The 6063-nt window shown below is 33.8% G+C and overlaps 2 long non-coding RNA genes across 2 annotated transcripts in view; one reads left to right on the top strand and one right to left on the bottom strand.

The window, feature by feature from the left end:
- LOC106874191 (uncharacterized) overlaps positions 1-2260 on the bottom strand; it is a 10073-nt gene extending 7813 nt beyond the window's left edge. The window contains exon 1 of the long non-coding RNA XR_001409974.2: positions 1994-2260. This is a non-coding gene — a long non-coding RNA (uncharacterized LOC106874191). The remainder of the gene's footprint in view (positions 1-1993) is intronic.
- Positions 2177-6063, top strand: part of LOC106874192 (uncharacterized) — a 7879-nt gene continuing 3992 nt past the window's right edge. The window contains exons 1-2 of the long non-coding RNA XR_001409975.2: positions 2177-3507; positions 5094-5188. This is a non-coding gene — a long non-coding RNA (uncharacterized LOC106874192). The remainder of the gene's footprint in view (positions 3508-5093; positions 5189-6063) is intronic.

The raw sequence follows: 6063 nt of genomic DNA, 5'->3' as shown, positions 1-6063 counted from the left end.
ATATATAAAACCATACATATTTCCGTTCTAATGGAATGAACGTAAAGAAGTACGAGAAAACAGAACATGTAGTGGAAATTAAATTACAAAATACGTAATCCTTAAATATTAAGAAACAAATAATTGATACGTGTCATATTTAACCAAAGCTGCCTCGCTTTTATTTCTATTCATCTTTCTTTATTACTTCGCATATTTTATGTTCATTTTCTTATTTAACTTCGTCTCATTGATACTTTTTGATATTTCTGAAATAGTTTTTTTTTTCTATATTTTATTTTATCAATATATGTTTTCCTTGTTCGGATTTTTTTTAAAAACACAGAATCGTGTATTTTCTTAATGAGTATTCGAGTTCTGTTTTACTTTTCTAATTATGTATTACTCTGTAATAGTTCTACTCTTCGTTTCTTCCTGATTTTACCATTAACTATCTCGTACGATGGTATTATATTTCATTAACTTGCAACGAGTATCTATGCTTTCATTCAAACATTACCGGATTGTTATTTAGAACAATAAATTTTATTTACATATCAATACCTTTGAGACCGCAAACGTCACTACACATACATACGAAATTATACCGGTTTAAAAGACTTTGATTTTAAGGTATTTAGGGGTAGATTTCTATTTATTTAAATATTGATTTATACTTCATTAATTATAATGTTTGGATAACAACTATGAAGTATAATATCGTTTATTATCTCCCATAGTTGTTTTCCAAATATTTAATTCATTATATCGACTACAATTCTGCATATCAGAAGCGAGTACAAACGTGATCCGAGTAAAATTTGAACAAAAATCAATAAGTGAACGCAATAAACTACACACATTATATACTCGTAGAAAAATTGTAAAATTTCACAAGCATATTCTTGTAAAATTTCCATATGAAGCTCCTAACCATTCAAATGTGCCCCAGCTTTAATTCATTAAAATTGCATTTCCCAGTTTGGGTGACATGAATGAGAGCATTATTAGCAGCTAATACGTCCACCATCAACTAAATTCTAAAGAAATGATCACGCTTTGAGACATACTGCTGATCTCTAAGGTTCATGTGTCATCCATAATTTCCTCTTAGTTGTACATAAATGCACATCCACATACACATACACGCACATATAGATACACACGCGCGCGCGCTACACTCAGACACACGCACACATGTACATGATACGTACGTGTGCGTATATGTATGTATATGTATGAAATATGCTTGTACATATCATCGTGTATGCTCTCATATATGTGTATACGTATGTGCATGTACATACTTTCTGCTTAAGTATTAATTATCCGTCCAGTTTTAAATATTCGGCATGTGTTCGAAATTGAGACATACCCTTGACGTCAAAATAAATCTCCAGTAGAATGAAACACCAGTCTGACTCCAAATTACTTTCAGCTCAGTTCTAGACAGAAACATTTCACCTACGGCATTGCCAAAGTTTAGCGTTATTCACTCATTGTCATTATTGAACTTCTCTTTCGCAACATAAGCTCCTGTAAAGTGACCAAGAAGCTATATTGTGAAGTTATGTTCATGCCTAGAGTGAAATACGTCTAAAGATATAAGCGTAATCTACTTTCTAAGTTTCTATTCTATGCTCTAGTTTGTGCTTAATCTAAGAATAATAACAATGGTACAGAATGAAGGATTGTAATTCCTGCGGTAATATACGTCACTGAAAAGTAATGAATTATACTCGGACATAACAACATATATTAACAGATGTCTAGCATCTATAATGACGTTTCTCAACGATATATTGACGTGATAATAAATGGTTTACTGGTTAATGAAGTAGCAATACCAGACATCATTTGTAGAATAATGCATTGGATTTTCGCAATATATTTTATGGTAGTTATTTTGAAATAATTAAGTTAGCAATGATTGATTTGAATTTTACTACATGAAGAAGACTGCTAGAAAACTAACAGAAGTGTTTCATGGAAGTGGCCTGAATTTAAAACTTACAATTTTACAGTTACGGTGTCCGGCGGTTTCGGCATATCTTTTCAGTTAGTTTAAATATCACCCTTTCCGTAAAAGAATCTAACTTTTACAGGACTTGGTTTAAATTTCTGCTGAAATTTCAATGTTTCAAATGTATTTAAACGTCAGACATCTATTTTGACGTCACAGTAGGACTGCCCTGTTCAAAGTTTTCTTATTCGTTATGCTACAGCACTGTAGTTATAATAATCGTTCTTTATTATCAATTCTTTCATTGCATCAGTTATCTTGCCAATGTTACCATTACAAGCCATAGATAAAGCTTTTAGTAAAACAGCTATACCGTTGAAACTGTTATATTCATACTAAGTCTTTGTATTCACTCTGATTAAGAGGCAAACGTAAATATTATGATGCCATGAAAGTGTGTATTGCGGATCGTGTAGATAGTATACGGATGTTAGAAGTTCATGTAACACGCTAATGTACTGCTTTCTTTTTGGAGCTCATGGAAGTCTTTCGATGAAAAAGTACATTTTAATATAGATTTAAGCCTGTTGGATTGCATCGTTCAAATAACAGAATATATATTTATGTAATAGGCCAGCGATGAATTCTTTATGTTTTCGGGTAACCTCTTATCATAAATTATATTTTAATCTGAAATTTCAAATTCAGTTTTGGACTAAGTAACGATGTAGTAGATCACGACTTAGGATAGGTACACATGCACGCGCACACACACACACACACACACACACACACGCACACATACACACGCTCTCACACACACACATACACACACAAACACACACACATCCGCAAATACACACACATATATGCAAACACGAGCGCGCCCGCAAACAGACACACACATATATATGTGCACATGAACACATCCATTCATCCGTCCATCTATCCAACCATACATACATACACGCATGCATAAATGTATGTATACACACAGACACACACGTACGTACGTACATACATACATACATAATACATACATACATACATACATACATACATACATACCTCTATTATAAGTGCAACACATCTCACCTGTTAGACTTTGCTTTTGCCATTCAAAAAACAGCCGAAAGCTAATAAGTACCTAATCAAAATGAAAAATATCAATGCGCCTCTAACTCTAGACTCTCATCAAATCATCAACTATAGCTATGTCGACCAATGTGAATGGTATCACACTCGTAATTATTAGCTGTCCAAAATTCCGGAAATACATTAGCTGCCCATGAGACATATCATTTCTTGCAAGACGTTTACAATAGTTTATACAAGAAGCATTGCCTCCGTGGCTAAATCAGCATCAAACCTAAACCACAAAGTTTATACGCTTTTAGAAAGTAAAGAGCGGTCTTGGCATGTTCAAATAAAAATTGTAAACAGGTGAAAACACAAAAACCCGATTTTGTTTCTTTTCCCCGAGGCGGAGTAAAATCCGTGCATCATTGTGATCAGCAGCCAAAGTGGCGGAAACGGACAACTTCTTTGTGGAATTAATAAGAAAGGTAATTATGTCATGAATACATATTTTAATTTATTCCTGTTGTCATAAACGCGTTGAGCTTTCGTAACAACATCTCCATTGAAAGAAAATCCTAGAAATATTCGGATAATCCAGGTAAGAGTAAATTAGACTAATAGCAAAAATTCCGTATATCAACGATGAGAAGTAGAGTGAAGATTTGTTAGACGTTCCAGAGATAACATGCTTGAGGTCCTTGGGAGAATGCATACGAAGAGTCACATTTACCTATAGAATACACCTACAAACACAAATATAAACGTCACTGAAGACACACACTTTTGTATTCAGGTGGTATGAACATCCATTACACGACTTCGTGTTATTCGTCAAATACACTCATATATGTATACATCAAACATTTTAGTTAACGACAAACATATAGTGATATATATAAGGAACAAAGCCTTGTCACATGATGATGGACGAAGAGAATTTTGCAAAGGAAATATTTTAATCTATTCCAAAGTAAATTAATTATATACATAACAAGAAGAGTAACTCAGTATCATCAAGTAGCAACGTTTCGCTAATTGCTTTAGATGTTCGCGGATTATTGTTTATATGTAAATATGATCACTCCACCGAAAAAAAAAATATTCAGGGGAAATACACAAGATAACAAAATTGCAGTGAGGGTACTTTGCACGGTTATTTGGTTAGTACATTATTTATCGAGATCAGTAGGCCGATTCATAATCGCAAGCTGGAAGTGAAATCACAGGAAGCAATGAGAACCATTGCAAATGTAACCAATACTCTACATCTGCCGATCGCCCACGTACAGGATATTTGGGCTGTTTTCTTCTTTTTTTTTTTTGTCTTCAGGAAGAGCTTGATACATTGTAGAGCATACAGACTAGTGTTATAGTTGAAGAACGGTTAGCTGATATAGAGAACTGGAACCACTCTGAATTTTGGACAATACATGTCTGTATCATAATGAATTGCATCGGCCATCAAAATGAGGGCATCGTGATTGCTGCGCAGTGCGCTGGTGAACTCTGCAATGGCTGTAAATTGTGACATGCACAGGTATTACAATGCCCTGGCCATCACTGGCCTTTGCTTGTATCTTTCGTGAGGGTGACATCATGGAACCCAACATCTTTAATCAGGATCTTAGGGACAATTCAGAGGGCTATGTGAAGTTGCTGCATAATGGGGTCTGCTGCTAGAAGGCCATATATGGGACAACAGAATTCAGCCCCCTGACATAATTGCAGAAAGTGACAGAATTCGTTGCCGTAGAGTAGCAACATCTTCACCAACTATTAGCAAGCGATTTTCAAGAGTGTAGTCTTTACGATTTATCCTTCATTGTAGCTTTTGTCTGTCGGAAAACAAATAATTCCCGTTGTAAATTAAACAGGCTCCTTTACCGCACTCCTTCCAAATTGTTTAGTGTACAACAACATATGTCCTTCTCAATGACATTTATTAGGTACACTCCACAGACAAATGAGCGCTAGTTCATATTATTTCCTGAAGACTACCATTTCCTCTTGGAATTGATTATCTTGAAACATTGTGTTACATAACTAATTTATTTTAATATCTTTTCTTTAGAATTCAGACCCTGCACAGTAAATTACGACGTATCGTAAACAAATACGTCCATGTAAACAACAAGACCGTAGAGAGAAAATAATATGTAAATTTAGGTAAAGCAGGCAAGGCAATCGCTCACTTAATCTTATTTATTACTACTATAAATGTATTATTTTTACTAATTTCAATATCTCGCACACTCTGCGTTCAAGTCGTTACCACATTTACAGTATAATGGATGTTATCTGTTACTGAGTTATGTCTATTAGGCTAACTAACTGCTGATTAGATTTTTTTTTTGTTTACAAAACTTCATGTTCTTTATTACTTTTGGGACTCTTTACGTATATTTGTGTACATGACAATAAAACTAAGTGACTGCCAGCAACATGCAAAGATGTATTTTAGATATATACCTTAAGACGAAATCTCCATTCCAGAGAAAGTACATTTATGTATTCCTTCAAGGATTATTTGATATTTGCAACTAATATTCATACACTTTCATGTTGGCATGAAAGGCATCCACCACTCTAGAGCTTCATTGATTTTCAAATACAGCAATTGAGTTTATAATTTCATGGCCTTATATTTCAAATCTCCTAAGTATTCCGATTGTAAATGCTTACATTTCAAATCGTAATACATAGGAGATCTCAAACATAAGGCCTTGAAATTTAAACTGAGTTGCTGTATTTGAAAATATATATATAGGAACAGAGAAAGGGTTTTTACATATTTATCTACACACACACACACACGTATATGTGCATACATATTTGTGTGTGTGTGGGAGTGTGCTTATGTGTTAGTGTGTGTATGTATGTGTGTATATTTGTAGATGCATATGAAATCACAATGTCGTTACCTGATGTTGATATTTAATATTCCACACAGATATATAAATAAAGATATACAGATACATTTGACATTTCCATGTTTACCTTTCTTTTATTTCGTTCATTAAGAACATTTAACAAGTATATAT

The sequence above is a fragment of the Octopus bimaculoides genome, chromosome 5 (genome assembly GCF_001194135.2).
Source record: "Octopus bimaculoides isolate UCB-OBI-ISO-001 chromosome 5, ASM119413v2, whole genome shotgun sequence".
Classification (NCBI taxonomy): Eukaryota; Metazoa; Mollusca; class Cephalopoda; order Octopoda; family Octopodidae; genus Octopus; species Octopus bimaculoides.
The sequence above is the reverse complement of the archived record's forward strand: the minus strand, read 5'-3'. Positions and strand labels throughout refer to the sequence as shown.